The sequence below is a fragment of the Triturus cristatus genome, chromosome 4_2, assembly GCF_964204655.1.
Source record: "Triturus cristatus chromosome 4_2, aTriCri1.1, whole genome shotgun sequence".
Lineage (NCBI taxonomy): Eukaryota > Metazoa > Chordata > Amphibia > Caudata > Salamandridae > Triturus > Triturus cristatus.
In genome coordinates this window covers 929,973,317-929,980,816 of record NC_140586.1, presented here as the reverse complement: position 1 = coordinate 929,980,816, position 7,500 = coordinate 929,973,317, and the positions used below count along the sequence as shown (strand labels likewise).

The following is a 7,500-nucleotide window of genomic DNA, read 5'->3' as shown; positions in this document are numbered from 1 at the left end:
GAATTCTACCACTGAACCACCAATGCTTCACATGTGTAGCTTAGAGACAGAGCTCTGTCCAAGACAGTGATGAGGCGCACGCACTCAAATTGCACACCTATGAACAAAGTGTGTGCAACAGACATTGGAATGCCAACGTTTCACATGATGGCAAGAATCAGATGCAGGAGACTATAAGTATGAATGTTTTTGCATTTGCTGAGGTCACTGGCTTGGGACTAGTGTTGTGGTTATCAGGGCATGATGGCAGGCTGCTCCCGACAGAAGTGGCTCATAGAAGGCAGCCTCCAGATCACCAGCACTATTGTGTTTCAGATCATGTCACTGAACTCTCCTCCTTAAAAATCCTTCCCACTGTCTTTGCCAAATTCCCTGTCCTCCCCGAAATGCTGGGGTGAAACGGGCAGAGTTCTGCGCCCTGCGTCCCTAACGCGCTCCCAACGCGGCCTACAGCCCTGGTCGGGCACAGCCCTGGTCGGGCTTAGACCACTGGGGCCTCTGGAGAGCAAGACCTCCAGAAGCCTATGGTCAGGCCTATTGCACAGGCATTTTGTGCCTGGCCATTCCGGGATTGTTGTGTTTCAAGGCCCAGCCATCAATACTAATGTGATGGCTTTCCCTGAGAACCCTCATGTCCCTGTCCTCCCAAGAGCCCGAGCTTTTATGTAAAATAAGGTGTGCACCTTGGGCCTTCCCCTTTGCGCTCTCTGCCCCCTCTCTTTCTCCAAAGCTGAGCTCTGCAGGTAAATGTATCTATCTGAGTGAGGGGCTAGGGAGGGCCTTGCCCAGCAGTCTTACAAAGCAAGAGTTCAGAGAAAGCACCTGCTCTGGGAAGGAGACTCCGCTCACAGAGAAGACAAGTCTAACATGCCACAGTGAAGATTGGATGGGCAAGACACACGCCTGACAGGCTGGTAGAACACCACCAGAGGAGCAGATAGCTACGCTAAGAAGGCCACAGAAAAGTCATACATGTATCTCATACACTGGGACTGGTTGTAATACTGGCCCTAACACCATTAGACAGTAGTCTGCGCATCATAACACCCAACAGTGACAAGACACTAAGCAAATGGCAAATGCTGCGTAGGATAAAGATGCCTTATATAACACAAGCTCAAGGCAGGCGCGCACACATAAAGATATATGTTGAGTCTCAGGAGATGTGCTTTTGTCTCTAGTCTCTTTGGCGCAATCGGTTAGCGCGTTCGGCTGTTAACCGAAAGGTTGGTGGTTCAAGCCCACCCAGGGACGTTTCCTTTTGCATGCATGAAGCACTTTAATAAATCATAGTAATGTGCCTTTGGTCTAGAGCTCCTGCGTGAGACCCTTTCCCTGAACATTTCAATCCTCTGCGTTCTCTCTGCACCTGCACTCAATTTCATCAATAGGATGGAAAACAAAAAGCCAAACCTTGTAATACAACCCTAGGCATATAAGGAGGTGGGCAAAAATGAAAAGGCTCACAACATTTGCTGATGTGACTCCAAATGCAAGGACCTCGTGGCGCAACGGTAGCGCGTCTGACTCCAGATCAGAAGGTTGCGTGTTCAAATCACATCAGGGTCACTGTTTCCCATTTTATGCCCCACTGAGTTCCCATATTTGATTTAGAAAGCAAAGTCAAAAGAACACAGCCTTGCATTGGCCGGGAATCGAACCCGGGCCTCCCGCGCGGCAGGCGAGAATTCTACCACTGAACGACCAATGCTTCACATGTGTAGCTTAGAGACAGAGCTCTGTCCAAGACAGTGATGAGGCGCACGCACTCAAATTGCACACCTATGAACAAAGTGTGTGCAACAGACATTGGAATGCCAACGTTTCACATGATGGCAAGAATCAGATGCAGGAGACTATAAGTATGAATGTTTTTGCATTTGCTGAGGTCACTGGCTTGGGACTAGTGTTGTGGTTATCAGGGCATGATGGCAGGCTGCTCCCGACAGAAGGGGCTCATAGAAGGCAGCCTCCAGATCACCAGCACTATTGTGTTTCAGATCATGTCACTGAACTCTCCTCCTTAAAAATCCTTCCCACTGTCTTTGCCAAATTCCCTGTTCTCCCCGAAATGCTGGGGTGAAACGGGCAAAGTTCTGCGCCCTGCGTCCCTAACGCGCTCCCAACGCGGCCTACAGCCCTGGTCGGGCACAGCCCTGGTCGGGCTTAGACCACTGGGGCCTCTGGAGAGCAAGACCTCCAGAAGCCTATGGTCAGGCCTATTGCACAGGCATTTTGTGCCTGGCCATTCCGGGATTGTTGTGTTTCAAGGCCCAGCCATCAATACTAATGTGATGGCTTTCCCTGAGAACCCTCATGTCCCTGTCCTCCCAAGAGCCCGAGCTTTTATGTAAAATAAGGTGTGCACCTTGGGCCTTCCCCTTTGCGCTCTCTGCCCCCTCTCTTTCTCCAAAGCTGAGCTCTGCAGGTAAATGTATCTATCTGAGTGAGGGGCTAGGGAGGGTCTTGCCCAGCAGTCTTACAAAGCAAGAGTTCAGAGAAAGCACCTGCTCTGGGAAGGAGACTCCGCTCACAGAGAAGACAAGTCTAACATGCCACAGTGAAGATTGGATGGGCAAGACACACGCCTGACAGGCTGGTAGAACACCACCAGAGGAGCAGATAGCTACGCTAAGAAGGCCACAGAAAAGTCATACATGTATCTCATACACTGGGACTGGTTGTAATACTGGCCCTAACACCATTAGATAGTAGTCTGCGCATCATAACACCCAACAGTGACAAGACACTAAGCAAATGGCAAATGCTGCGTAGGATAAAGACGCCTTATATAACACAAGCTCAAGGCAGGCGCGCACACATAAAGATATATGTTGGGTCTCAGGAGATGTGCTTTTGTCACTAGTCTCTGTGGCGCAATCGGTTAGCGCGTTCGGCTGTTAACCGAAAGGTTGGTGGTTCAAGCCCACCCAGGGATGTTTCCTTTTGCATGCATGAAGCACTTTAATAAATCATAGTAATGTGCCTTTGGTCTAGAGCTCCTGCGTGAGACCCTTTCCCTGAACATTTCAATCCTCTGCGTTCTCTCTGCACCTGCACTCAATTTCATCAATAGGATGGAAAACAAAAAGCCAAACCTTGTAATACAACCCTAGGCATATAAGGAGGTGGGCAAAAATGAAAAGGCTCACAACATTTGCTGATGTGACTCCAAAAGCAAGGACCTCGTGGCGCAACGGTAGCGCGTCTGACTCCAGATCAGAAGGTTGCGTGTTCAAATCACGTCGGGGTCACTGTTTCCCATTTTATGCCCCACTGAGTTCCCATATTTGATTTAGAAAGCAAAGTCAAAAGAACACAGCCTTGCATTGGCCGGGAATCGAACCCAGGCCTCCCGCGTGGCAGGCGAGAATTCTACCACTGAGCCACCAATGCTTCACATGTGTAGCTTAGAGCCAGAGCTCTGTCCAAGACAGTGATGAGGCGCACGCACTCAAATTGCACACCTATGAACAAAGTGTGTGCAACAGACATTGGAATGCCAACGTTTCACATGATGGCAAGAATCAGATGCAGGAGACTATAAGTATGAATGTTTTTGCATTTGCTGAGGTCACTGGCTTGGGACTAGTGTTGTGGTTATCAGGGCATGATGGCAGGCTGCTCCCGACAGAAGTGGCTCATAGAAGGCAGCCTCCAGATCACCAGCACTATTGTGTTTCAGATCATGTCACTGAACTCTCCTCCTTAAAAATCCTTCCCACTGTCTTTGCCAAATTCCCTGTCCTCCCCGAAATGCTGGGGTGAAACGGGCAGAGTTCTGCGCCCTGCGTCCCTTTATGCGTCCCTAACGCGCTCCCAACGCGGCCTACAGCCCTAGTCGGGCACAGCCCTGGTCGGGCTTAGACCACTGGGGCCTCTGGAGAGCAAGACCTCCAGAAGCCTATGGTCAGGCCTATTGCACAGGCATTTTGTGCCTGGCCATTCCGGGATTGTTGTGTTTCAAGGCCCAGCCATCAATACTAATGTGATGGCTTTCCCTGAGAACCCTCATGTCCCTGTTCTCCCAAGAGCCCGAGCTTTTATGTAAAATAAGGTGTGCACCTTGGGCCTTCCCCTTTGCGCTCTCTGCCCCCTCTCTTTCTCCAAAGCTGAGCTCTGCAGGTAAATGTATCTATCTGAGTGAGGGGCTAGGGAGGGCCTTGCCCAGCAGTCTTACAAAGCAAGAGTTCAGAGAAAGCACCTGCTCTGGGAAGGAGACTCCGCTCACAGAGAAGACAAGTCTAACATGCCACAGTGAAGATTGGATGGGCAAGACACACGCCTGACAGGCTGGTAGAACACCACCAGAGGAGCAGATAGCTACGCTAAGAAGGCCACAGAAAAGTCATACATGTATCTCATACACTGGGACTGGTTGTAATACTGGCCCTAACACCATTAGACAGTAGTCTGCGCATCATAACACCCAACAGTGACAAGACACTAAGCAAATGGCAAATGCTGCGTAGGATAAAGACGCCTTATATAACACAAGCTCAAGGCAGGCGCGCACACATAAAGATATATGTTGAGTCTCAGGAGATGTGCTTTTGTCTCTAGTCTCTTTGGCGCAATCGGTTAGCGCGTTCGGCTGTTAACCGAAAGGTTGGTGGTTCAAGCCCACCCAGGGACGTTTCCTTTTGCATGCATGAAGCACTTTAATAAATCATAGTAATGTGCCTTTGGTCTAGAGCTCCTGCGTGAGACCCTTTCCCTGAACATTTCAATCCTCTGCGTTCTCTCTGCACCTGCACTCAATTTCATCAATAGGATGGAAAACAAAAAGCCGAACCTTGTAATACAACCCTAGGCATATAAGGAGGTGGGCAAAAATGAAAAGGCTCACAACATTTGCTGATGTGACTCCAAAAGCAAGGACCTCGTGGCGCAACGGTAGCGCGTCTGACTCCAGATCAGAAGGTTGCGTGTTCAAATCACGTCGGGGTCACTGTTTCCCATTTTATGCCCCACTGAGTTCCCATATTTGATTTAGAAAGCAAAGTCAAAAGAACACAGCCTTGCATTGGCCGGGAATCGAACCCGGGCCTCCCGCGTGGCAGGCGAGAATTCTACCACTGAACCACCAATGCTTCACATGTGTAGCTTAGAGACAGAGCTCTGTCCAAGACAGTGATGAGGCGCACGCACTCAAATTGCACACCTATGAACAAAGTGTGTGCAACAGACATTGGAATGCCAACGTTTCACATGATGGCAAGAATCAGATGCAGGAGACTATAAGTATGAATGTTTTTGCATTTGCTGAGGTCACTGGCTTGGGACTAGTGTTGTGGTTATCAGGGCATGATGGCAGGCTGCTCCCGACAGAAGGGGCTCATAGAAGGCAGCCTCCAGATCACCAGCACTATTGTGTTTCAGATCATGTCACTGAACTCTCCTCCTTAAAAATCCTTCCCACTGTCTTTGCCAAATTCCCTGTTCTCCCCGAAATGCTGGGGTGAAACGGGCAGAGTTCTGCGCCCTGCGTCCCTAACGCGCTCCCAACGCGGCCTACAGCCCTGGTCGGGCACAGCCCTGGTCGGGCTTAGACCACTGGGGCCTCTGGAGAGCAAGACCTCCAGAAGCCTATGGTCAGGCCTATTGCACAGGCATTTTGTGCCTGGCCATTCCGGGATTGTTGTGTTTCAAGGCCCAGCCATCAATACTAATGTGATGGCTTTCCCTGAGAACCCTCATGTCCCTGTCCTCCCAAGAGCCCGAGCTTTTATGTAAAATAAGGTGTGCACCTTGGGCCTTCCCCTTTGCGCTCTCTGCCCCCTCTCTTTCTCCAAAGCTGAGCTCTGCAGGTAAATGTATCTATCTGAGTGAGGGGCTATGGAGGGCCTTGCCCAGCAGTCTTACAAAGCAAGAGTTCAGAGAAAGCACCTGCTCTGGGAAGGAGACTCCGCTCACAGAGAAGACAAGTCTAACATGCCACAGTGAAGATTGGATGGGCAAGACACACGCCTGACAGGCTGGTAGAACACCACCAGAGGAGCAGATAGCTACGCTAAGAAGGCCACAGAAAAGTCATACATGTATCTCATACACTGGGACTGGTTGTAATACTGGCCCTAACACCATTAGATAGTAGTCTGCGCATCATAACACCCAACAGTGACAAGACACTAAGCAAATGGCAAATGCTGCGTAGGATAAAGACGCCTTATATAACACAAGCTCAAGGCAGGCGCGCACACATAAAGATATATGTTGAGTCTCAGGAGATGTGCTTTTGTCACTAGTCTCTGTGGCGCAATCGGTTAGCGTGTTCGGCTGTTAACCGAAAGGTTGGTGGTTCAAGCCCACCCAGGGACGTTTCCTTTTGCATGCATGAAGCACTTTAATAAATCATAGTAATGTGCCTTTGGTCTAGAGCTCCTGCGTGAGACCCTTTCCCTGAACATTTCAATCCTCTGCGTTCTCTCTGCACCTGCACTCAATTTCATCAATAGGATGGAAAACAAAAAGCCAAACCTTGTAATACAACCCTAGGCATATAAGGAGGTGGGCAAAAATGAAAAGGCTCACAACATTTGCTGATGTGACTCCAAAAGCAAGGACCTCGTGGCGCAACGGTAGCGCGTCTGACTCCAGATCAGAAGGTTGCGTGTTCAAATCACGTCGGGGTCACTGTTTCCCATTTTAAGGCCCAATGAGTTCCCATATTTGATTTATAAAGCAAAGTCAAAAGAACACAGCCTTGCATTGGCCGGGAATCGAACCCGGGCCTCCCGCGTGGCAGGCGAGAATTCTCCCACTGAACCACCAATGCTTCACATGTGTAGCTTAGAGACAGAGCTCTGTCCAAGACAGTGATGAGGCGCACGCACTCAAATTGCACACCTATGAACAAAGTGTGTGCAACAGACATTGGAATGCCAACGTTTCACATGATGGCAAGAATCAGATGCAGGAGACTATAAGTATGAATGTTTTTGCATTTGCTGAGGTCACTGGCTTGGGACTAGTGTTGTGCTTATCAGGGCATGATGGCAGGCTGCTCCCGACAGAAGTGGCTCATAGAAGGCAGCCTCCAGATCACCAGCACTATTGTGTTTCAGATCATGTCACTGAACTCTCCTCCTTAAAAATCCTTCCCACTGTCTTTGCCAAATTCCCTGTCCTCCCCGAAATGCTGGGGTGAAACGGGCAGAGTTCTGCGCCCTGCGTCCCTTTATGCGTCCCAACGCGGCCTACAGCCCTGGTCGGGCACAGCCCTGGTCGGGCTTAGACCACTGGGGCCTCTGGAGAGCAAGACCTCCAGAAGCCTATGGTCAGGCCTATTGCACAGGCATTTTGTGCCTGGCCATTCCGGGATTGTTGTGTTTCAAGGCCCAGCCATCAATACTAATGTGATGGCTTTCCCTGAGAACCCTCATGTCCCTGTCCTCCCAAGAGCCCGAGCTTTTATGTAAAATAAGGTGTGCACCTTGGGCCTTCCCCTTTGCGCTCTCTGCCCCCTCTCTTTCTCCAAAGCTGAGCTCTGCAGGTAAA

General features: G+C 50.1%; 12 non-coding genes across 12 annotated transcripts in view; 7 read left to right on the top strand and 5 right to left on the bottom strand.

The window, feature by feature from the left end:
* Window positions 1–26, bottom strand: part of TRNAG-GCC (transfer RNA glycine (anticodon GCC)) — a 71-nt gene extending 45 nt beyond the window's left edge. Inside the window, exon 1 of the tRNA in view lies at window positions 1–26. This exon is cut by the window's left edge and continues 45 nt beyond it. This is a non-coding gene — a tRNA (tRNA-Gly).
* Window positions 27–1,180: 1,154 nt separating this feature from the next.
* On the top strand, window positions 1,181–1,254 carry TRNAN-GUU (transfer RNA asparagine (anticodon GUU)). Its single transcript has one exon. It is a non-coding gene; the product is annotated as a tRNA-Asn (tRNA).
* Window positions 1,255–1,640: 386 nt separating this feature from the next.
* Window positions 1,641–1,711, bottom strand: TRNAG-GCC (transfer RNA glycine (anticodon GCC)). Its single transcript has one exon. It is a non-coding gene; the product is annotated as a tRNA-Gly (tRNA).
* Window positions 1,712–2,865: 1,154 nt separating this feature from the next.
* On the top strand, window positions 2,866–2,939 carry TRNAN-GUU (transfer RNA asparagine (anticodon GUU)). Its single transcript has one exon. It is a non-coding gene; the product is annotated as a tRNA-Asn (tRNA).
* A 243-nt stretch (window positions 2,940–3,182) lies between these two features.
* On the top strand, window positions 3,183–3,254 carry TRNAW-CCA (transfer RNA tryptophan (anticodon CCA)). The gene has a single exon. It is a non-coding gene; the product is annotated as a tRNA-Trp (tRNA).
* Window positions 3,255–3,325: 71 nt separating this feature from the next.
* On the bottom strand, window positions 3,326–3,396 carry TRNAG-GCC (transfer RNA glycine (anticodon GCC)). The gene has a single exon. It is a non-coding gene; the product is annotated as a tRNA-Gly (tRNA).
* A 1,166-nt stretch (window positions 3,397–4,562) lies between these two features.
* On the top strand, window positions 4,563–4,636 carry TRNAN-GUU (transfer RNA asparagine (anticodon GUU)). The gene has a single exon. It is a non-coding gene; the product is annotated as a tRNA-Asn (tRNA).
* A 243-nt stretch (window positions 4,637–4,879) lies between these two features.
* Window positions 4,880–4,951, top strand: TRNAW-CCA (transfer RNA tryptophan (anticodon CCA)). The gene has a single exon. It is a non-coding gene; the product is annotated as a tRNA-Trp (tRNA).
* A 71-nt stretch (window positions 4,952–5,022) lies between these two features.
* Window positions 5,023–5,093, bottom strand: TRNAG-GCC (transfer RNA glycine (anticodon GCC)). Its single transcript has one exon. It is a non-coding gene; the product is annotated as a tRNA-Gly (tRNA).
* Window positions 5,094–6,247: 1,154 nt separating this feature from the next.
* TRNAN-GUU (transfer RNA asparagine (anticodon GUU)) lies at window positions 6,248–6,321 on the top strand. Its single transcript has one exon. It is a non-coding gene; the product is annotated as a tRNA-Asn (tRNA).
* A 243-nt stretch (window positions 6,322–6,564) lies between these two features.
* Window positions 6,565–6,636, top strand: TRNAW-CCA (transfer RNA tryptophan (anticodon CCA)). Its single transcript has one exon. It is a non-coding gene; the product is annotated as a tRNA-Trp (tRNA).
* Window positions 6,637–6,707: 71 nt separating this feature from the next.
* On the bottom strand, window positions 6,708–6,778 carry TRNAG-GCC (transfer RNA glycine (anticodon GCC)). The gene has a single exon. It is a non-coding gene; the product is annotated as a tRNA-Gly (tRNA).
* Between the last annotated feature and the right edge of the window lie 722 nt (window positions 6,779–7,500).